Source organism: Enhydra lutris, unplaced genomic scaffold, assembly GCF_002288905.1.
Source record: "Enhydra lutris kenyoni isolate GAN:26980312 unplaced genomic scaffold, ASM228890v2 scaffoldscaffold6, whole genome shotgun sequence".
NCBI classification, from domain to species: Eukaryota; Metazoa; Chordata; class Mammalia; order Carnivora; family Mustelidae; genus Enhydra; species Enhydra lutris.
Genome location: NW_019154090.1, coordinates 917,427 through 940,243, shown reverse-complemented (window position 1 = coordinate 940,243; position 22,817 = coordinate 917,427).

The following is a 22,817-nucleotide window of genomic DNA, read 5'->3' as shown; positions in this document are numbered from 1 at the left end:
TGGGCAAGTGGGGCACAGGCACAGCTGCTGCTCCCTGGGAGGAGCCCTTCTCTGCCCGACACGCATGGCCACTTCCCGGCTCCGGTCCTCCGCTTCCAACGGCTTCTCTTCCTGGCTGGGAGCGGGTGATCTGCATGGTGTGTCCCCAGGGTCAGGGTGGGGGTGGGTTCCCCCAGACTGCCAGCCGCCCTGCTGATGCACACATGCCCCGCTGTGCACCCCTCTGACGGAGGCCTGAGACCGAGTCTGCCTTTCACTTCCCTCACTCTCCTAGTAACATATTTCGGGGGAATAGTTGCTCACCAGGTAGAAGTGGTTTTGCTCCCGCAGGCCTAGTTCTGGGCTGCAGAGAGGTGGAGCCCCAGGGGAAAGGGAAGGAGGCCATCACCCTCCAGAGATGGACTGCACACACGTGCTGCCTTCTGCTGTCCCCAAGGCGGCCGGCCGGGCAGTCTCTGGGCACAGCCTTTCTCAGACTCGGACGTCACGGGCCCTGGAGCACGAGTCTGTCCTGGGGGCCGGTTTTCTCCTGCTGCTGAGCGGCTTGCTTCTCCAGGAGAGGGATGCCAGCCTGGACCCTGGCTGGGCCCAGGAGCCCCCCGATCCCCAAAGCTCTCCCAGCCTCTCGGTCACAGCCGTGCAGAAACTGCCCTCCGGGGGGAGGCAGGTGATGAGCCACACCGGCCTCCGAGCACTGGGCGCAGGGGCCGGACCGGCCGCTTCCCAGAGTGCAGCTCTGCTACCGTAACTGAATGGAAGGCTGCTCCAGCGTCAAGGATGCTCGTGATGAAATGCCTTTACTCTGGTGGGTAACGCTAAACGCTCTTTGGATAAAGCCTCACACTTGACGGGCTCCTGCTCCCAAGGTTGCGGAACTTCTTCTCTAGCTCATTTGTCTGGTACTGCCCAGGCCGAGGCCTTTCTGTTTTGGTGCAGATGGAAGCTTCCTTTGTTCTGCTTTTGGGTCAGCAGAGCCCTAGATGTCCTTTGGGTACAGAACGGCTTTGACCCAATGATACCATGACCTTGGGGACAAAGAAGGACCAAGAAGTGTGGGGTTTAGGGTTTCCTGAGCTTGTTTAAGATGTAAATGAACAGGACTTAGGCTTTTTCCTCCCAGAGGAGCCTGCAGAGCTGCAGGGTGGGGGTGAGGGCGTGGGGAGTGGGGCCACACGTGGAGGCAGTGGGAAGACACTCCTCGTGCTTGGGGCGGGCAGTCTGTCCACTTGCCTGAGTTCCACTGCCCTGTCAGACAGTCCGAGAGCAAGAAGGACGTGCTGTGCTGGTCCCTCTCTCAGGGGCACACCTGCTGGCACCACCATGCTCGTTCGGGGTCAGCGAAGCTGCCCTGCCCAGGCCAGTAAGCCCAGGACTCCCGTGTGGCACCGTCACACACACGAGGGACAGAGTTACCTGCCCAGCAGCTAAGTTTCATGCTTCACTCCGAGGCTGTGTTGGGGGCGGAGGGCCTATGGGAGGCCCAGGCAGAGACCCCTCCCTCTCTGTGGCACTAGGGAGGGAGGGTCATTCAGGGAATGACCACTGGTGACCAACAGTGGTGGGACGAGGGGACACCCGGGGCTGCCGGGTGGAGGACTGCCATTCTGGGCAGGAGGCAGCAAGGGCCCCCAGCACAGGAACAATGGGCCCCAGATGAGATAGATGTGGGGGAGCATGGCTGCCAGGACAGCAGGGGACCCTGGGCTGTCTCCCGGCCCTAGAGCTCCAGTCTAGAAAGACCCTGCAGCCTGCTGGAGGGCCAGGCTGCTCCACACTCATACCGACTCTCCAGTGCCAGGTGCTGCCCTGACATCCACCCCTTCAGCCACTCATTCCTTGAACAAACTGGCCTGACTCTTCAGGTGGGCGGGACGGCGGAGAGGGACCCCAGCAGCTGCTGGTGAAGCACCCATCAGCACCCTTGACCCACTGGGAGCCGTTGGCCGGGGGCCACGTGAGCCGGCCAAGTGTGTGGAGCCAGTGGCCGTGAGGCAAATGCAGATGGAGCCCGGGCCTGTTGTGCATCTTCCTCCCCACTCCCTGCCTGCTTGCAAACTCACTCTGCCATCCCAGCTCTACCCCATGCAGAGGGGAGGTGGAGCCAGCGTCAACAAGTGGGCTGGGCAAACCCTACACAAAGAGACACTAAGAAGAGGCATTCACTGAGGCAGCCCAGCTCCCCTCTTCCCTCCCCCTCTCCTGCCCAATCCTGGGCCCATGTGAGTGGTCTGCCATGGCCAGGACGGGAGGCATGTGCCCAGCTCCCAGGATCTGGGACCTGTTTCCTGCCCCAACGAAACCATCTGCTTTCCTGAAACCCAGACACACCTAGGCCTCCTGGGGTGGGCCGCGTGGGAGAAACAGCAGAATGGAAGTTTTCCACAGGAGCAGCAGGTTGGGGCACGGTGCCATGCCCCCAAGGGATCTGCACACTTCTTCCTTCCTGGGATGTCATTAAGGGATTTCCCAGGGGAGAGTTTTTTAGAGGTTGGGAAGTAAGACGTGCATCCTGCAGTGGGAGAGGTGGGGTCCTGACCACAGAACCATTGCCTGCAACGGCTGGCAGCCCCCGCGGGAGGGAGGGAGGAAGCTTCGGGAAGCTCACCGTGGACACGGGTATGTGCACGACACAATTCCTTCCTTTCTGGGAGAGACGTGCCATTTGAGCTGATTTCTTTCTGAGGTGAACAAGGGAGGGAAGGCGACTCCAGGTGGAGGCCCCAGACCCCTGGACCGATGTCCCTGCGGGCTGCTCCCCTGAACTAAACCTCTCTGGGCTGAGCAGCTGCCTTTGGCCCAGCGCAGGACTGGAAAGCAGTGCTCCCCTCCCCCACCTGGACTCATGCACAAGGAGCATCGATGGGGTCCTGAGGGGGAAGGGAGAGGCTCACCTCAAATCCGCTGAGGGGAGCAGCAGGCAACCTTGTTCCCAGGTCTCTGGGCACACGGCCTGGAGGTGGCCAAGCCACACATGGATGTCACTGTTGGGGTTCAGAAAACGTGAAGGTTGGCACCTTAATGGTCCTGCGGTGACAGGTGCAGGTCATGGAAACCACAGCAGCAGAACAAGGAGGAAACCTCTGTGCTCAGCCACGACCTCTGAGCGTCACCTCCCTCGGCCCATGGGGTGGAAAGCCAGCATCATCCAAGGAGGCGGGTGTGGGCCTGGGGTGGAGGGCCAGGACCCCTGCCTCCCAGTGGAGTTGCCCCTCACTGGGGTGCAGCCCTAGGGTGCACAGGGGCACAGCCCTAGGGTGCACAGGGGCACTTCCCCTGCATCCACACTCCACTCCTAAGGGCAGCTGATCTGCTCCCGTTCGGGGGCTCTAGGCTTTTAAACACTGTTAGAGGCTACTTGCCGTGCCTGGCCCCGAGAGGCTTCTGCTCCCCACAAAGGAGTTGAGCTGTCATCACTCATCAGGGGCACATGTCAGAAGCCCCATGGAGGACAGCCACCCTAGGAGGCAGCTGACAGCAGCCGCCTCCCCCCTTCCCACCTCCCGCCCAGAGAGGGCCTAGTCCTACGCCTGCCAGTCCCTTGCGGTGGCCGGTGGCCGGGCTGGTCCGGCACGTTGTCCCGCGGTGGGGACCGGGTCGGCATGGGGCGCTCTCCAAGGTGCTGAAGACACCCTGCCCGGCTCAGAGAAATTCCAGCTGCTCGGACAAAGGCCCGCCCCACCGGGCCTCGCTGGAACACACCGTGACCTACGGTTCTGCCTGCGCGTCTTGGGAATATGAGTTTGTATTAGCCTCAGCCAGAACTTGAGCCTTCCCGCTGCATTCCTCGACTGGCCCCTCACTCCCTCTTTCCTCCCCTCCCTCTCTCCCTCCGCACAGCAATCCCCCCAAGGGACAGAGGACACCCTTCCTCTGCCTGCTCCTTTGAGAAAGTGGTTAGGCAGTGCCTGAGTGTCTGCTCATCCTGAGGGCTGGGGCTCAGGCAGGTGTGTGGAGATGTTCGCCGGGTACCTCTCAGTGCAATCCCGCACTCTACTCACCAAGGAAGAAGAGGAGGCCTGTGTTCTCTGGCCTCTTGAGAGGTCCTGACACTGAGTTTATGGGAAATATGGAGTCCGCCATCCCCTTTAGTGAAACCAAATATCCAGCTGAATGACCATCTGCACATATTCTGACACCAACACGAGGCCATGTGCATCTACCTGGAACCTTTGCCAGGAAGCAAAGATGCGGTGGTGAGAGTAGTTCTGTTACCTGGTGTTCAGTGCCATGTGTGATGAGCATGTGCTGGGACCTAGCCTGGTCGTCACTGCATTCTTCCCCAGGCCTTGTCACTGAGGGGGAACCCACGCAGTGTGGGGTGTGGGAGTGGGCTTCCCGCGTCTGAGTGTGGGCTGGGGATGGAGGCAGCCCAAAGGGGGTCATGCTGCTGGGAGCTGCCAAACCAGATGGGGTGGCTGGGCAAAGGGGAAAGAGCCCAGCATGGTGGGCGAGGATGTGGGCCTGGACCCCTCCTGTCCAGGGGATCCTGGCCCCACCCTGAGGGTTTGGCCTCCAACTGAGAACACACAGCTTGTTTTTGAACCATTATTCATTTCTCAATTTCCATTATCAGGGACCTGTTGTTATAAATTCTGGTCCGTGGGGCAGGGCTCATGGTCCTCCTCAGTGGGTAGTGTGCATTGAACACCTTGGGGCCAGTGGGAGGCACTGACCACTGTGGTGTCCCAGCTTTTCCAGGACAGCGACCAGTGGTGCTGTCCTCCCTCCTCTGCAGCTCAGTCCGTGAATTCCCACTGTGAATCTTGGCCAACATCTCCTCCAGAAGGCCATTCCTTAGCCCCTCCCCTTGGCAGAACTCTACTGGGGGGTGGGTGGCAGCCACAGTGTCCTTCCTGTGGGAGGGGTCAACATTCCATCAGGAAAAAGGGGCCAGCTTCTCTGTCCTCTTTCCTGGGCTGGGTTGGCTTGTCTGTGGGCCAGAATGCCACAGATGAGCCCCCAGAATTTGGGCAAGGCTCGCATTTCAGACCTGTTATAGCAACAATGAGAGAAGACAAGACAAGCAACATGTTCCCTCCCCTGGAATGGAGGACAGGGCCCAGGGTAAGAACTGGAATGTAAGCAGGGCAGATTCTGGGCTTCTAGAGTCTGAAATAATGCCCAAGCCCGGCTGCGAACAGGGTTCTGAAACCAGGGGATATACTGAGCTGAGCTGCAGACGCCTGAAGGTCCGTGTTCTGCGTGCATGCAGTAGGCGCCACACCCGGGGCCTGGGCTACACAGAAGGTTCCTAGGAGGCTCCAGGAGATTAACCCTGTGTGGCCTGGGCAGCCTGGTCCCCCCGCCCCTCCCCCACTCCCTGCCCCCCCACCTCCGCTCCTGCTTTCCTCCCCAGGTCTCTCCCGTCTTGGCTGCTGGGGTTCGGGGGACACCCCAGCATCCATCCCTGCATCCTTGCCCAGCTCTCAGGCCCCCTCCCCTGCACAACCGCCTTCTGCACGTGCTGCCTTTGTCCGGCCACCGGATAGCTGGACAGCAGTCTGGGCCCGGAGACCACTGCCCAGGAAAGAGCAGAGCCTGAGGAAACAGCGATTTGTCCCTAAGTGTCCTCTGCGGAAAGATCCTGAGACAGTGCTGGTTCTGCCATGGGGCGGGGTCCACACAGGCAGGTCCCAGGCAGGGGTGGACGCTGTGCCCCGAGAATCCACGCTCACCTGGCTAATGCCCCGCCCCATCAAAAGCCCCGCCTGCAAACCCTGCCCCCCTAGGTCCTGACCTCGGGATACCCACACTCTCTGTTTATCCTCTGCAGGACTCGCTCCTGGGCAGTCATAGGCTGGGTGGTAGGCGGTGGGACTGTGCAGACCTCATGGCCTCTGGTCAGCGCAGACCCCCAGGGCCCTCTGCACCTGCTGCCAGGTGTGTCCGTTCTCTTATCCTAGAGCATTTTGTGGGAGCAGCAGGGGCTGAGGGCGCTTCTCCAGGGAGGCCCAAGTCGGAGGCTGGTCCTGCGCCTGTGGAGCAGGGGCTGCCACATACGCTGACCTGCCAGGGCTGGCCTGTGCCTGCTGACACCGTCTCCAGCCCCTGCACTGCGTACTGCACCGGATGAGTCTAGGATGGCTTGGCATGGAATGCCCTGCCCAAGCAGGGATGGGTTGGCCCTATGGATCCCTCTGTCCATCCCGGCCCAGGGCCCCACAGGGAGGGGTTGGGGAGGCTGTGGTCAGCAGTGGAGCAGAAGCCATGGTGGGAGGTAGGGGACTGGACTAGAGGAGGAGATGGAGCCGGGCCCAAGCAGAACCTGCTGGGGTGCAGACAGCAGCAGGCGGTGGGAAGCAGATGGTTAATTTTCAAGTAGTCCTTTCACTCTGGTTCCCTTGAGACCTTGAGGCCAGAGGGGCACAGGGATGCCGTGGCATAGGTCAGTCCTGGGGAGGGGCTGCATGGAGAAGCGACCTGCTAGGGAGCCAGTAGAGGTCTGTGCAGGGGCTGGAGGGACCTGCGGTGGGGGAGGGACTGGGACCCCATCCATAGTCAAGATACAGTTGACTTTAAAAAAGTAGCAAAGTTCCTGTCACCCTGCTGCTCAGGTATGGATGGAGGAGAAACCTGGGGGTTTGTGCTGTCCTCGTAAATGCACCTCCTTATAAGCAGAGAGGGGCGTGACCACAACACCCCACAGAGGGAAGAAAGGGTCACTGCCCAGGAGGGCTGTGACCAAGGACGAGACCCCACACTGGGCTGGGCCCGAGGGTCCCACAGCAGAAGGACAGCCTGCTGGAAGTGCCTGACCCTACCATCCTTCCTACAAACCGTAAAGCAGAGATTCATTAATTCAGATGCTGCGATTTCTCTGATAAACGTCAAAATATGTAAATATCGAACCCTTTTCCTTCAGCCACTAAAACAAATGGAAAACACATTTATTAGCATAGAGATGAGTTTAATCAAATCAGCCCGAGTACAAATTAGCCACAGGAAATGTAATGAGCTGGGAATTAATTAGCAGCGTAATGATAATAACGTTGAGGGCTGATTACCTCACGGCCACACGGCTCTCCCGCCACGGGGCTCTCCTGGTAGCTGGTCTTTTCCTTTGCAAGAAGCTCTGCACAGGGGCCACTGGATGGCCCCTTGGCCCCCTGAGAGCAGACGGGGTGCTGCTGCGGACTGGGATGCAGATGCTTCCTAAGGTCAGGCCCTCGAGATCTGGGGAAGATGGGCCTGTTCTCCCTGGCTGTTCAAGGGTCCCTGTCTAGGGCATTTGAGGGAACCAAATGACCCTATTTGCATTTAAAATCTGAGGGGAAGGTTCGGGCCCCCGGTTTCCTGCAGGGCAGCCCTGAAATTGGCCACATCCATCCCACTTGCCAATTCGCAGGGTCATAGCTAGTGTTTGAGAACACCTTGCTCAAACCCAAACAAAAGCGAGTGTTGTGCCTTTGCACCACTTGCAAAAGCCATGTCAGGCAGTTTTAAGTCAGAGGAACTGAGAGGACTCAGATGTGTTCACCATCTTTTACATTTTAGGCAAAGAAATTATGGACAAGGATAAAAACAAGAGTGTGTAGCCTGTGATAACCGAGAGCACAATACTTACTCCTGTTCTTTTTAAGAAAGTGTAATACTTCAATGTCTCCATGAGCTAAACCACAAAACCAAGGAGGAGGGATTTGCATCCTTTGTTCCTGACGTCCATGTGTCCAGTTTTGGAGCCCAGGTGGTTGGAATACTATTTGGGGCCTTGGATCTCTGGAAGTTGACAATTTCTGCCAGACCAACTTCTTTGATGTTGTTGTTGTTGATGATAGGAATCATAAGAAGCATAAAGATAGATGCTAACATTCATGGAACACCTGCCATGTGCCAGGAACTGTCCTATATGTGCCTCAATTACCCACGCTGTGTAACACACCATCCCAAGACAGAGTGATCTAAAAACTGATCATCTTTTTTTTTAAGATTTATTTTATTTTATTTATTTGACAGATAGAGATCACAAGTAGACAGAGAGGCAGGCAGAGAGAGAGGAGGAGGCAGGTTCCCTGCTGAGCAGAGAGCCCGATGTGGGGCTCGATCCCAGGACACTGGAACCATGACCTGAGCCGAAGGCAGAGGCTTTAACCCACTGAGCCATCCAGGAGCCCCTAAAAACTGATCATCTTGATCAGAAATCTGTAATTTGGGTAGGGCTTGGAGGGGCCAGTTTGTCTCTGCTCCACGGTGTTAGCTGGGGCAGCAGACTCCATCCAGAGGACCCACTCCCAAGATGGTGCCCCCGCAGGACTGGAGAGGCAGGGCTGGCTGTGGGTTCTCTCCGTGCAGGCCTCTCTTCAGGCTACTTGAGCTTCCACACAGCATGGTGGGACAGGTGTAGACCAACTGCTGAGCAAACACCGTCCAAAAGGGGCAAAGGTAGAAGCTCCCATCAGTCCTGAGATTGGGGGCAGGGGGCATGGCTCCGTGCTGAGGGTTCCATCAGGTTGCCTGGGACTTGTCCTCTGGGCTCTTGGCCCTGCCCTGTTCATTCTGTCCACTTCTGTCCCTTTCAGTCCAAATCAGCAATGCTCCCACCAAGCATCTCATAAAGCATTGTAGGCCTTCTTTCAAGGCTACTGGGGTCCCCCTATGGGTGGGTGGCCACACCCACAAATTCCTCTGAGATGGCCCTCTGTCTCGGGCCCCAGTGAGGCTCAGAGACACTGATACTTACAAGTCCCCAGAGGCCCCCCTTCCATAGGCCCTGGGTGGGGGGCTCTGTGAGATACCCCTGAAACCTGTCTGAGCTATGACAGTCCTCCAGTCTCACCTTGAAATGAGCACAGCCCACGGCTACTTCTCAGCCTGAGTGTCAGGCAGAGTGGACAGATGGTCAGCTACATTCTTGGCCCCTGCACTGGCCTCCTTATTCACTGCAATGTCTATCCTGAGCTTGTGGCTGTCTCCCCTGCATGTTGGCTCTGATGGATTCACCACAGCAGCCAGAGGAAGACAGAAGGCACTGCCTGGAACCCTCCTGGATAGGCCCTCCCTGTCCAGTGGGCACACATTTCTCACGCAGGCCTGATTCCTGCCACTCTTCCCCATCTGTGACACCTCCTCATGTTGCTGCTTTGGGGTGCTGTCCACTTCTGGGCACAAGCTCTCTCTGGCTGCTACAGCTGCATGATGGCCACCCCAAAACTTAGTGACTCAAACAGTGGCTGTTTGTTCATCTGTCAGATCTGCAATCTCCTGGGCCTTAGAGCAGAATTGCACACCAGCCCCACGTGGCTTCATCTTGGTGGGAATTGAGGATCACTTCCCAGCTGGGCCCTCACTTGGGCCAACCTAGGCCTATGCCTGCAGGGGTTTCTCATGCCTGGGGGCTGGGTTCTAAGTGCCAGTGTCCCAAGAAGGGAAAAAAGCTGTGTCACCTTCCACATAAGAGGGGATCAGAGATCCACAGTAAGAACAGCATGTGTGGGGGTTCCTGGGTGGCTCAGTGGGTTAAAGCCTCTACCTTCAGCTCAGGTCATGATCCCAGGGTCCTGGGATCAAGCCCAGCATCGAGCTCTCTGCTCAGTGGGGAGCCTGCTTCCTCCTCTCTCTCTCTCTCTGCCTGCCTCTGCCTACTTGTGATCGCTCTCTGTCAAATAAATAAATAAATAAAATCTTTTAAAAAAGTAAAAAAAAAAATAAAAGAACAGCATGTGTGGCACTGACGGCATCTGGGGAACACACCACCCACACAAATACTTTCTCAGCTCTCACCCCAGCTGATGAGGCTGGCTCCACAGTCACTGTCCCTGTGAAGATGGGAGCTTAGCCCAGTGAGCGCGGTGGAGAGCCTGGAGCCTCTGTCCTTGACAGAGACACCTGTCACCTGAATTGACTCCACAGACAGAACTACAGTCAGCACCCCGGTCAGCACCCCCACCAGCACCGCAATCAGCACCCTGGCCAGCACCACAGTCAGCACTTTGGCCAGCGCCCCCAGGGCTAGCTCTACACCTTCTCAAGAATAATGGAAGCCGTTGCTTCCTGAGAGCTCGTTCCTGGAGGGGGCCTGGTGGGGCAGAAGGAGGAAGAGCCTCCCACTGAGCCCCCCCCACGACAGAGAGGAGGAAGAGCCTCCCACTGAGCCCCCCCCAACGACACTGGGGTGGAGGGACCCCAGCTGAAACCACTGCCATGTCCCCCCCCGACCCAGTGCGTCCACAGGGAAGACACAGCCAGGCTACTGGGACACGTCTTCCTCAGCCAGGGCACAGCCTGCCTCTGACATCTTATTCTACAAGCCGACTTCTATAAAACCTAGACTCCCGATAATTTCCTTTGTGAAAAGAGCTGTCCTGTGGGGTGGTGCGTGCAGGTGTCCACAGTTTGGAAATGATCCCACTGGGAGGGGGACCTCCCCCAACCCATGATGTGGCTGGGGGGAGGAGGGACCTGCTGGGTCCTTCCGCATCTGTGTCTCTGTGGCTCCTGTGAGCCCGGCAAGTGCCTGTGGTGCCGCCCTGTTCGGCAGGTGCTCACTCTGCCCGGTGATGGAGATGCTCATATGAAGGGCGTTTTATGACTGAAGCACTTCTTTTATCCCCACAAAGATCCTTAGGGAGGTGCCTGGGAAAGTCACCTGGGTCCTGCCCAAAGCAGGCACTAATGTTGCCCTTCATTGCTCATTTCAGGAAACCAAAGTCTAGGGAGGTTAGGGGCTTGGTTGTTGTCAGTCACTGGTGGGACAAAGCCAGGGGCTCTGTTGCCAGCCTGTGTCCCAGGGTGGAGGCTCCTGGGCTCTCTTCTGTGGGTCCCAGTCCTTCTCAGCCCAGCCGCTGCCTCTCCTGTATCATCGGGGAGATGCCTCTGCATCAGCCCAGCTGCTGTGTTCACCCTCCCTGCTGTGTGCTGCAGGGGTCCCTCTTGCCCTGGGTCATGGGGTGCAAAGGAGAAATCTGTGCATCTCCAGGTGGAGGAGGCTCTGAGGACAATGGAAATGAATATTCTCAGGTGAATTCTGTTCCTCTCCAGGCAACAGAAGTGGGGAAAGCCTGACGCCCCTAGGGCCTGCTGGGGTGCCGACCCTGGCCGTATCCAGGGGTTCTCCAGGGAGTGGGGAAGGAGTCCTCTGCTGCCCGTGCATCTAACGAGCTGCTCCATCTCTTGGAGATGCTAAGCCGTGCTGCACACAACCTTTCCAGACCACATATCCGCATGGAGAGGCGTGAGAGCTGCCCCCAGGCTCTTCAGGTGAAGAAGTGCGAGGGCTCCTGCCACTTGCCCTGGGTCTTTGTCCCATACACACTATTTCACCAGAGGACAGAAGAGGAATCTTTCTGATGAAACGTGTAAAATGTGCATCTGCTGGGTCCTGAAGTCTGAGCTCACTCTGCAGTCCTCTGCACCTCTGTGTCCTGCTGACACCCATGGTCACATCCTGTCTTTGGGGATGTCCAATGAAACATGGCTACTGCCCATGTGCACCTGCCTGGGGTTGATCATTTTCTAAGAGTTTGTGTTACAGAAGATGGAGGAGAGTGATGGATATGAGAAACGTGGACTCCATAGGTGGTTTGATTAAGAAGGTCCTCACCAGAGCGCCTGGGTGGCTCAGTGGGTTAAGCCTCTGCCTTCGGCTCGGGTCACGATCCCAGGGTCCTGGGATTGAGTCCTGCATTGGGCTCCTTGCTCGGCAGGGAGCCTGCTTCTGTCTCCGCCTCTGCCTGCAGCTCAGCCTGCTGGTGTGCTCTCTCTCTCTCTCTCTGGCAAATAAATAAAATCTTAAAAAAAAAAAAAGCAGGATGTATGACATCCTTGTCTTAAAAAAAAAGAAAAAGAAGGTTCTCATCACCACGCATCCAGGGGCAGGGATCACCCTTCTGGGTGCCACAAGCTGGGAAGACCACTTGGCAGAGCACAGAGATGCCTTTTCCATATTTGTGGCCCCTCACAGCATCCCTGCTAAGTTTTCCCAATGTACAAGTCTAAACAAGATATTTCTAAGTGTGAGTTCTGCCTTGAAGCTGGGCTGCAAAAAATGTGTTCTGCTGGCTGCATGGGCCTTTCCCATCAATGAGGGGGGGTTAGGGAGAGAGGACACCACAGCCAGCCACCCCAGGTTGTTAATGAGATGTGCACGATAGCCCACAAGCGGCATATACTGGCCCGTAACAGGTGTGAGCTGTTCTGAGTGGCTCACAGGTGGGTCCTCTTCCCACCACCCTCATGTCCCGGGGGCAGGTGTGGTGCTGGGTAAAGCTGCCCTCTACCAGGTGGACCCCAGAGTGAAGAATTCTCCCCTTCTGGGCACAAGGCAAACCAGCTGCTGCCTCCAGGGTGTTCACGTTATACGAGGAAGACAGATGAACAGACAGGAAGAGCATTGACTGGCAGCAGTGCCGGGGGAACCGTGAGGGCAGCCGGAGGACAGAGCAAAGACAGCAGAGACACTCTGATCTGCAGAGACAGGAAGGCCCATGACCAGAGGCATCTGAGCTGAGACATAAAGGCAGAGAAGGGATGGACCACAAGAAGGTCCAGGGGACAGAGAGTGTCCCAAGAAGAGAGAGCAGTAGGAGCAAAGGTCCTGAGGCAGGAGTGTGCTTGGAATGTCCCAGGACAAGGAGGGACAGTGGGGTAGAGCCATGGGACCTTGCAGAATTTTATCCAGATTGATGGAACCCATTGGGCACCTCTGAGCAGAGCAGTAAACTGGCCTGTGTTGGGTACTAGTCTTGAGCTACAAGGAGGCACTGGATGGAGGGCTGTGAGAAGAGCAGGTTCAGAGGGGAAACTGGGAATTTGGCTTTGATGGGTGGTGTTAGAGGCACTACTGAACACTGGGGTGCTCACTTGGCTTCCCTGGGAGTCTCTCTGCAGTTAGCTCCAGGAACCCCATCCAGCCTGGGTGGTCGGGAGGCCTGACACCAGAGGAGGAAGTCTTGGGGACCAAGCCTGGGGCCCACCAGCACTTGTGAATTGGGGAAATGGGGAGGAATAAGCTCAGGGTCCCAGCAAGGGTGGGGGAGGGGCACGCAGAGGAGCGGGCCCGGAGGTCTGTTGGCAGCTCACAGCCAAGTCCCCTTCCCAGGGCTGACTTCCCACAGTCAGCCTGCGTCAGATGACTTGTCAGCATAGGGGGAAAAGGTCCTACCCCTGCCCTCAGCTGGGAAGTCCCCGAAGGTCATCGTGGCTCCTTGTGGGGCTGGCAAGCAGAGAGCCCAATGCAGGGCTCAATCCCAGGACCCTGGGATCATGACCTGAGCCGAAGGCAGAGGCTTTAACCCACTGAGCCACCCAGGCGCCCCTGTGTTTTGGATTCTTTAGAGAAACCCACTGTTGAAAGGGATTCTCTAGTGGGTCCACTGATGCCGGGACCCCTCCCTGCCTGCTGAGAAGAAAGGTGCCAGTTCTGCTGGGATGTGGCCCAGAGGTGATTTCAGGTGCCCAGGAAAATTTCGATACCAATAAATATCAATAAAACCAACAAAGGTTTTATTCTGAGTGTGTGTTGAGAAATATTAAACTAGTATATCAAACCCATGATTTTACAGATATTTCTGCTCAGGCCAAAGGCTAAAGGAAGTATTGATATCAATTTATTCATTTAGCTGAAAAAGCTCCACAACTGTCTTGGGCTGGGCTCCCTCAGAAGCCGACCCCAAAGCAGGGTGGGAGAAGGTTAGGGCCCCTCCAATAAAGCCCTTTCGACTGGGTGGTTTGCAACAACAGAGATTTGGCCTGTCAGCTCTGGACCCCAGAAGTCAGAAGTCGCTGTGGCCGCGCCGGCTCCTGCCCGGGCCCTGGGGGTCTGTTCCAGGTGCCTCTGCCGCTTCTGGTGCTGCTGACACCCATGGCTTGTGGACACGCACCCAGGTCTCTGTCTGCGCCTGTTTCCTGTGTCCGCCTTCCTTCGTCCCGGAAGGACAGGCGCCACCGGACCTAGAGCCCGAATCCAGGACAATCTCCTCCTGAGAGTCTCACCCTAATCGCACCTGCAAAGACAGCTGTCCCCGGTAGTTGAGCACACTCTGGGCAGCACTGGGCTGTCCCAGGTGGCACAGAGGGACGGTGGGACGGGGACACTGCTGAGCGGTGTGGGCATTGCCAGCGGGTCACTGCCACAGGCAGACGGTGTGGACCGTGCCTACGGTGGCCTCACCCAACGAGCCAGGCGGTGGGGGGTGGGGTGTGGCGGCTGTGATCATGGGAGGGCCAGCCGCGCTCACTTTCAAGCCCCATCACCATGCAGGCGGGCCGGCTTGCTGTATGGTGCCCCTGCCCAAGGGGCGGGGCTTGTTGAGGGTCAGTCTTACTGATCTCTTGAAAGGGACCATGCCCTGAGCTCCAGACGGATGTCATGACCGGGAGAGCCCAGGTTTGCAACACCAGCCTGCCCGAGGCTCCAGATCCCGGGATCCCGGTTGCTCCCGGTGACCCTGCAGACTCTCTTGTCCTTATCAGAAGCACAGCTGCACTTTCTGTCCAGTCTCTGGGCCTGCATGTCTCTGGACTACCCCCCTGGACCTTCTCTGGCCCGGAGCCCTCCCTCTTCTCCTCTGCCTCGGCAGGGCCTCTGGCCAGTGGGCACAGACTCTGCCCGGGACACGGCCCCATCCTCCTGGCTCTGCTCTTCCCCAGGCGGGTCTGCCAAGCCAGCCCAGAGGGGCGGGGACTGCCGCAGCCCCTCCCCCCCAGGCGCCACCCCCAAGCACCCCTCCCCACGTCCCACATCCCTGCAAAGTGAAGGGGATTCTATTTTGTTTGTAAAAAGCTGATTATCATAGATAAATGTATCTAATTGTCTCATTTGCTGACACACAAGCCTTTAATTGCGAGTTGAATAATTAGACATATCTGCATATGCAAATGGCTACGGTTATACCCTCTGTCAGTCTGTACCGTGACTCCTGTGGAGACCAGCAGCCCTCCCTACTCCGGCACAGAGCACGGCACACTCAGTCGCACCAGCGGATGGCTGAGTTCAGAACCAGCGACTCCTGTCCGCTTACGTAAAGTAATACTGGAGAACAGGGAGTCATCTCCTGCTGAAGCAACGTCTGGGACCCCCAGCCTCTTGCTGGGTGGCAACCGAGGTCAGGGCTTCCTCGGTCCTCCCGGATGCCCACCCCTCGCGGGCCGTAGGGTGGGTAGGACAGCCAGGCCGCCCGCTGAGGCTGCAGCCTGGTCCCGGGCATGCGGGGTGCACCCCCGGCCAACGGAGCTGCATGCCAACTGGGCCGGCGGGCTGCGGTCCCAGCTTCCAATGATGGCGCTACAGCCAGCTCCCGCCTGGGCTGCTGGGCAGCTCACTTGCTGATGCGTGTGTGCACAGCAGCCTCAGGGGAGGGCCGGTGGACCTGGTGGGGCCTGAGGCCTTGGGGTCCCTGCTCACGTCAGGCCTACCCAGCCTCTACCCTTGGCTGAGCTCCCTGGTTCCTCTGTAACCCAGGCAGGAGCCCAGTGACCACCCCCGGTGACCGCCCCCATGGCCGCCCCCAGTGACAGCTCTGGCATCCTACATCTGCCTGGATGGGACTGTGTGTCCGGGATGCCCCGTGAGGACATCAGGGGCCCGCTACAAAGAAGAGGGAGAGTTCCCCCTGCTGACGACCCCCCAGGCAGAACCGGCCTCCTGGTGCTCAGGGTGCCAGGGCCCTGGGGTGGGGGCCCCCAGGACAGCAGGGCCTGGCCCCCTTCCCGACCTGGCTGGTCACATGGGTTTGGCAGGGGGAGGCAGAGCGGGAAGAATTTGGCTCCAGGGAAGGAGGATGCACATTCCTGCTTTCCAGAAGGACTCAGCCCCTCCACCCCCGCCCTCCCGTTGCCACGGCAACTGGCTCCATGATGCTGACTGGAGCTGACACTGGGCCGAGTTCTCCCGTGGTCCCCTCCCTCTGCCTCCGGGGCTAGGAGTGTGCTGGGCCAGCATGGCCAGCAGGGGCAGTGACAGGCCGGCCACTTGGGGCAGGGGGGCCTCCCCGGAAGCAGGTCCTACATTTGTGGGTCTTGGGGTCTCCATAGACCCCCCCAAAGTCCAGAGGCCAGATCCCTGCTGAGAGCGGCATGGGAGTGACAGCTCTTAGCCCTTCTGTGCCCCTTGATGGCCCATGTGGCCCTTGGCCTGTCAGGACATTTGTCTCTGGCAGAATTGGAGGACAAGAGTCTGCGGGGCATTCCCAGCCCCGGGCAGGGGTCCTGCGTCGCCCCCTGTGGCCGCTGAGACCCAGCCAGGCGTGGCCCAGGCTCACGCTGGTGCTCACTGGGGAACATAAGGAGTCTGGCCTCTGGCCTGTGGGTCCAGGCTGGACTCAGTCCCGCCGTGGTTGGGGGCAGTGGGTCTGACATCCTGACGGCAAGGGAGACAGACTATCCCTGCCACCTGCTTCCGGGCACCGGGGACTCATCGGAGAAGGGAGGAGACACTGCAGGAAGGAAGGCCGTGCTCAGGGAAACCGGCTTCCGAGGGGCGAGTGTGGGGCTGAGAGGCTCCAGCTTTGGCCGCGGGCAGGTTTGGGGAGGAAGAGTTCATGAAGCTTTACTGAGACTTGCAAACCCAGCAGTGGCCCAGGCCGGGGGACAATGGTTCGGAAGATGCCCCCAAACCTGCTTCAGAAAGAGGGGCTCTGCCAGAGGAGAGGGTCTGCACCCCAGATGTCTGACCGTCATCTGCCCTGTGCGTGTTGCGTGTGCTCACACATGTGCTCGGCTGTGTGTGTGTGTACGAGCCTGTAGTGTGCACACACGAGCGCCCAAGTGTGTGTTGTCCGGGGCACACTCTGCCCTGGCCCCGAGGGGTCGCCAGCGTGAGAGTGTGTGCAAACACACCTGTGTTCTGTTCTGCACATGTGTGCAGGTGCGCGCAGACCGTCTGGGGCCTGGTGTCTCCTCACCTCAGTGTGGGCCCTCCTCTGGAGCTGAGCAGCTGCACGGGGTCAGTGTGGCAGCTGGTGGCACCAGGGGTTGATGTCCCGGGGGCCTGCCTGACTTTCCTGCTCCTCCTCAGGGCTGAGGGGTGCAGCCCAGCCCCAACCTGCTCTCGAGAGGGAGCTCGCAACAGAGGAGTGGAGGCCACACTGGCTGCCGGCCCTGTGCTCCGCTTCTCTCTGGTGCAGAGCTGCCCTTCCCTTCAAGGAGGCCAGAGAGGGTGGGTCAGGCCCGGAGGGAGGCCAGCAGCATCTGGCACAGGTAGGCTGGGGACCAGGGAAGGGCCACACGGGAGGGGACCTCGTCCTCTCAGAGGATGAGCCCCATCTATACACAGTCCCCTGAAGCCTCACTGTTCTGGGTCTTTCCTCCCTCACTGGGGTCCCGGCTCTAAGCAGCGTCAACGTTGGGGTGTCCCACCCTGACCTGGTTTTCAGGGTGGACCGGCTGCCGTGGTCAGGCTTGGCAGAGCCTCCAAACATCCTTGACTCAAAGGCGGCCGTAGCAGCCGGGAGCGCTCGGGGACGATGGCCGTGGCTGGGGGCTGTGCTCCTTCTCACCCGCAGCAGCGTCTTGGGGGAGGCACATGGTCTGCCGCCTCCTCGGCCGGCTCTGGGCAGTTTCGGCTCAGACTCGGCTTCTCCTGCCTGGTGTGCAACCGCTGTGCCTGCAGCACCCCGATGCGGCACGGAGCCCCCAGGCACCTGCTGCTGGAGCCAGCCAGCTGTCCTTAGCTGTGGCCCATGCGCTTGGCGTCCTGGCCGGCACGGGCCAGGATTCCACGGCGGACACGGACCCTCTGCAGCAGAGCAAACGTGGTTGAGCAGAGATGGGGCCGGCGTCCACCTGGGGGGTCACGCGTGCCGAGGGAGGGGCCTCAGACCTCGAGGAAGACGCCGTCATTCGGCGGCCTCAGCACCAGCAGCCCCGCAGAGGGTCAGAGGTCCCTGCGGCCACACACTGGGCGGTGGGGGCTGGGGCAGCCCCCAGCTGGCGGGAAGATGGCGACTTTCGGGGTGCCTGCTCTCAGCTGCCGTGTCTTCCTCGCCCGGGCACTTTGCTGCAAGGATGCAGACATCCTGAGCAGGCCCGGAGCACCAGCCGCTTCCCCCCCACACTTGGCTCATTCTCTGGGAGGCGACACTGCCTGGCCTCTGCGGGTGTCCCTGGGGGCCTGACTGACTTTCCCGCTGTCCAGGGTCGGCGGAGGTGGTGCTGGCTTCAAGATGGGAAGTCTTTAGAGCTTCTGCCAAAGCATTAATTCTTCTCCAAACTGTCAGAACTGAAATAATTTTAGAAGCTATTGTTTATCGTGGGTTCTGTTTGTCGTGGTTGGTAAAAGTCCCAAACAGTAGTTGTCTTCCGAGGAGAGTGCTGACGGGGAGAGGGTGCTCATGGGACACCGCCAACGGGGAGGCCGCTGGGGAACAGGGCAGATTGGGGTGTTGAGCTGAACCCTGCGCTGTACGTTTCCGCGGCGTCGCAGGCAAAGGCGGTGGCCACGCCTCTCCCAGCCCAGCAGCGCCGGTAACCTGTCTGTGTACCCTTCGCGCGCTGTTTCGGGGTTTCCTCGGGCCTGGAGAGGAGCGCGGCCTGCACACCCACTGGACTTCTAGGAGGCGGGCACTGGCCATGTGTTAACCCACATGGTCGCGCGCTGAGGGTTCCTGTCCTGTGGGCAAGTGGGGCACAGGCACAGCTGCTGCTCCCTGGGAGGAGCCCTTCTCTGCCCGACACGCATGGCCACTTCCCGGCTCCGGTCCTCCGCTTCCAACGGCTTCTCTTCCTGGCTGGGAGCGGGTGATCTGCATGGTGTGTCCCCAGGGTCAGGGTGGGGGTGGGTTCCCCCAGACTGCCAGCCGCCCTGCTGATGCACACATGCCCCGCTGTGCACCCCTCTGACGGAGGCCTGAGACCGAGTCTGCCTTTCACTTCCCTCACTCTCCTAGTAACATATTTCGGGGGAATAGTTGCTCACCAGGTAGAAGTGGTTTTGCTCCCGCAGGCCTAGTTCTGGGCTGCAGAGAGGTGGAGCCCCAGGGGAAAGGGAAGGAGGCCATCACCCTCCAGAGATGGACTGCACACACGTGCTGCCTTCTGCTGTCCCCAAGGCGGCCGGCCGGGCAGTCTCTGGGCACAGCCTTTCTCAGACTCGGACGTCACGGGCCCTGGAGCACGAGTCTGTCCTGGGGGCCGGTTTTCTCCTGCTGCTGAGCGGCTTGCTTCTCCAGGAGAGGGATGCCAGCCTGGACCCTGGCTGGGCCCAGGAGCCCCCCGATCCCCAAAGCTCTCCCAGCCTCTCGGTCACAGCCGTGCAGAAACTGCCCTCCGGGGGGAGGCAGGTGATGAGCCACACCGGCCTCCGAGCACTGGGCGCAGGGGCCGGACCGGCCGCTTCCCAGAGTGCAGCTCTGCTACCGTAACTGAATGGAAGGCTGCTCCAGCGTCAAGGATGCTCGTGATGAAATGCCTTTACTCTGGTGGGTAACGCTAAACGCTCTTTGGATAAAGCCTCACACTTGACGGGCTCCTGCTCCCAAGGTTGCGGAACTTCTTCTCTAGCTCATTTGTCTGGTACTGCCCAGGCCGAGGCCTTTCTGTTTTGGTGCAGATGGAAGCTTCCTTTGTTCTGCTTTTGGGTCAGCAGAGCCCTAGATGTCCTTTGGGTACAGAACGGCTTTGACCCAATGATACCATGACCTTGGGGACAAAGAAGGACCAAGAAGTGTGGGGTTTAGGGTTTCCTGAGCTTGTTTAAGATGTAAATGAACAGGACTTAGGCTTTTTCCTCCCAGAGGAGCCTGCAGAGCTGCAGGGTGGGGGTGAGGGCGTGGGGAGTGGGGCCACACGTGGAGGCAGTGGGAAGACACTCCTCGTGCTTGGGGCGGGCAGTCTGTCCACTTGCCTGAGTTCCACTGCCCTGTCAGACAGTCCGAGAGCAAGAAGGACGTGCTGTGCTGGTCCCTCTCTCAGGGGCACACCTGCTGGCACCACCATGCTCGTTCGGGGTCAGCGAAGCTGCCCTGCCCAGGCCAGTAAGCCCAGGACTCCCGTGTGGCACCGTCACACACACGAGGGACAGAGTTACCTGCCCAGCAGCTAAGTTTCATGCTTCACTCCGAGGCTGTGTTGGGGGCGGAGGGCCTATGGGAGGCCCAGGCAGAGACCCCTCCCTCTCTGTGGCACTAGGGAGGGAGGGTCATTCAGGGAATGACCACTGGTGACCAACAGTGGTGGGACGAGGGGACACCCGGGGCTGCCGGGTGGAGGACTGCCATTCTGGGCAGGAGGCAGCAAGGGCCCCCAGCACAGGAACAATGGGCCCCAGATGAGATAGATGTGGGGGAGCATGGCTGCCAGGACAGCAGGGGACCCTGGGCTGTCTCCCGGCCCTAGAGCTCCAGTCTAGAAAGACCCTGCAGCCTGCTGGAGGGCCAGGCTGCTCCACACTCATACCGACTCTCCAGTGCCAGGTGCTGCCCTGACATCCACCCCTTCAGCCACTCATTCCTTGAACAAACTGGCCTGACTCTTCAGGTGGGCGGGACGGCGGAGAGGGACCCCAGCAGCTGCTGGTGAAGCACCCATCAGCACCCTTGACCCACTGGGAGCCGTTGGCCGGGGGCCACGTGAGCCGGCCAAGTGTGTGGAGCCAGTGGCCGTGAGGCAAATGCAGATGGAGCCCGGGCCTGTTGTGCATCTTCCTCCCCACTCCCTGCCTGCTTGCAAACTCACTCTGCCATCCCAGCTCTACCCCATGCAGAGGGGAGGTGGAGCCAGCGTCAACAAGTGGGCTGGGCAAACCCTACACAAAGAGACACTAAGAAGAGGCATTCACTGAGGCAGCCCAGCTCCCCTCTTCCCTCCCCCTCTCCTGCCCAATCCTGGGCCCATGTGAGTGGTCTGCCATGGCCAGGACGGGAGGCATGTGCCCAGCTCCCAGGATCTGGGACCTGTTTCCTGCCCCAACGAAACCATCTGCTTTCCTGAAACCCAGACACACCTAGGCCTCCTGGGGTGGGCCGCGTGGGAGAAACAGCAGAATGGAAGTTTTCCACAGGAGCAGCAGGTTGGGGCACGGTGCCATGCCCCCAAGGGATCTGCACACTTCTTCCTTCCTGGGATGTCATTAAGGGATTTCCCAGGGGAGAGTTTTTTAGAGGTTGGGAAGTAAGACGTGCATCCTGCAGTGGGAGAGGTGGGGTCCTGACCACAGAACCATTGCCTGCAACGGCTGGCAGCCCCCGCGGGAGGGAGGGAGGAAGCTTCGGGAAGCTCACCGTGGACACGGGTATGTGCACGACACAATTCCTTCCTTTCTGGGAGAGACGTGCCATTTGAGCTGATTTCTTTCTGAGGTGAACAAGGGAGGGAAGGCGACTCCAGGTGGAGGCCCCAGACCCCTGGACCGATGTCCCTGCGGGCTGCTCCCCTGAACTAAACCTCTCTGGGCTGAGCAGCTGCCTTTGGCCCAGCGCAGGACTGGAAAGCAGTGCTCCCCTCCCCCACCTGGACTCATGCACAAGGAGCATCGATGGGGTCCTGAGGGGGAAGGGAGAGGCTCACCTCAAATCCGCTGAGGGGAGCAGCAGGCAACCTTGTTCCCAGGTCTCTGGGCACACGGCCTGGAGGTGGCCAAGCCACACATGGATGTCACTGTTGGGGTTCAGAAAACGTGAAGGTTGGCACCTTAATGGTCCTGCGGTGACAGGTGCAGGTCATGGAAACCACAGCAGCAGAACAAGGAGGAAACCTCTGTGCTCAGCCACGACCTCTGAGCGTCACCTCCCTCGGCCCATGGGGTGGAAAGCCAGCATCATCCAAGGAGGCGGGTGTGGGCCTGGGGTGGAGGGCCAGGACCCCTGCCTCCCAGTGGAGTTGCCCCTCACTGGGGTGCAGCCCTAGGGTGCACAGGGGCACAGCCCTAGGGTGCACAGGGGCACTTCCCCTGCATCCACACTCCACTCCTAAGGGCAGCTGATCTGCTCCCGTTCGGGGGCTCTAGGCTTTTAAACACTGTTAGAGGCTACTTGCCGTGCCTGGCCCCGAGAGGCTTCTGCTCCCCACAAAGGAGTTGAGCTGTCATCACTCATCAGGGGCACATGTCAGAAGCCCCATGGAGGACAGCCACCCTAGGAGGCAGCTGACAGCAGCCGCCTCCCCCCTTCCCACCTCCCGCCCAGAGAGGGCCTAGTCCTACGCCTGCCAGTCCCTTGCGGTGGCCGGTGGCCGGGCTGGTCCGGCACGTTGTCCCGCGGTGGGGACCGGGTCGGCATGGGGCGCTCTCCAAGGTGCTGAAGACACCCTGCCCGGCTCAGAGAAATTCCAGCTGCTCGGACAAAGGCCCGCCCCACCGGGCCTCGCTGGAACACACCGTGACCTACGGTTCTGCCTGCGCGTCTTGGGAATATGAGTTTGTATTAGCCTCAGCCAGAACTTGAGCCTTCCCGCTGCATTCCTCGACTGGCCCCTCACTCCCTCTTTCCTCCCCTCCCTCTCTCCCTCCGCACAGCAATCCCCCCAAGGGACAGAGGACACCCTTCCTCTGCCTGCTCCTTTGAGAAAGTGGTTAGGCAGTGCCTGAGTGTCTGCTCATCCTGAGGGCTGGGGCTCAGGCAGGTGTGTGGAGATGTTCGCCGGGTACCTCTCAGTGCAATCCCGCACTCTACTCACCAAGGAAGAAGAGGAGGCCTGTGTTCTCTGGCCTCTTGAGAGGTCCTGACACTGAGTTTATGGGAAATATGGAGTCCGCCATCCCCTTTAGTGAAACCAAATATCCAGCTGAATGACCATCTGCACATATTCTGACACCAACACGAGGCCATGTGCATCTACCTGGAACCTTTGCCAGGAAGCAAAGATGCGGTGGTGAGAGTAGTTCTGTTACCTGGTGTTCAGTGCCATGTGTGATGAGCATGTGCTGGGACCTAGCCTGGTCGTCACTGCAT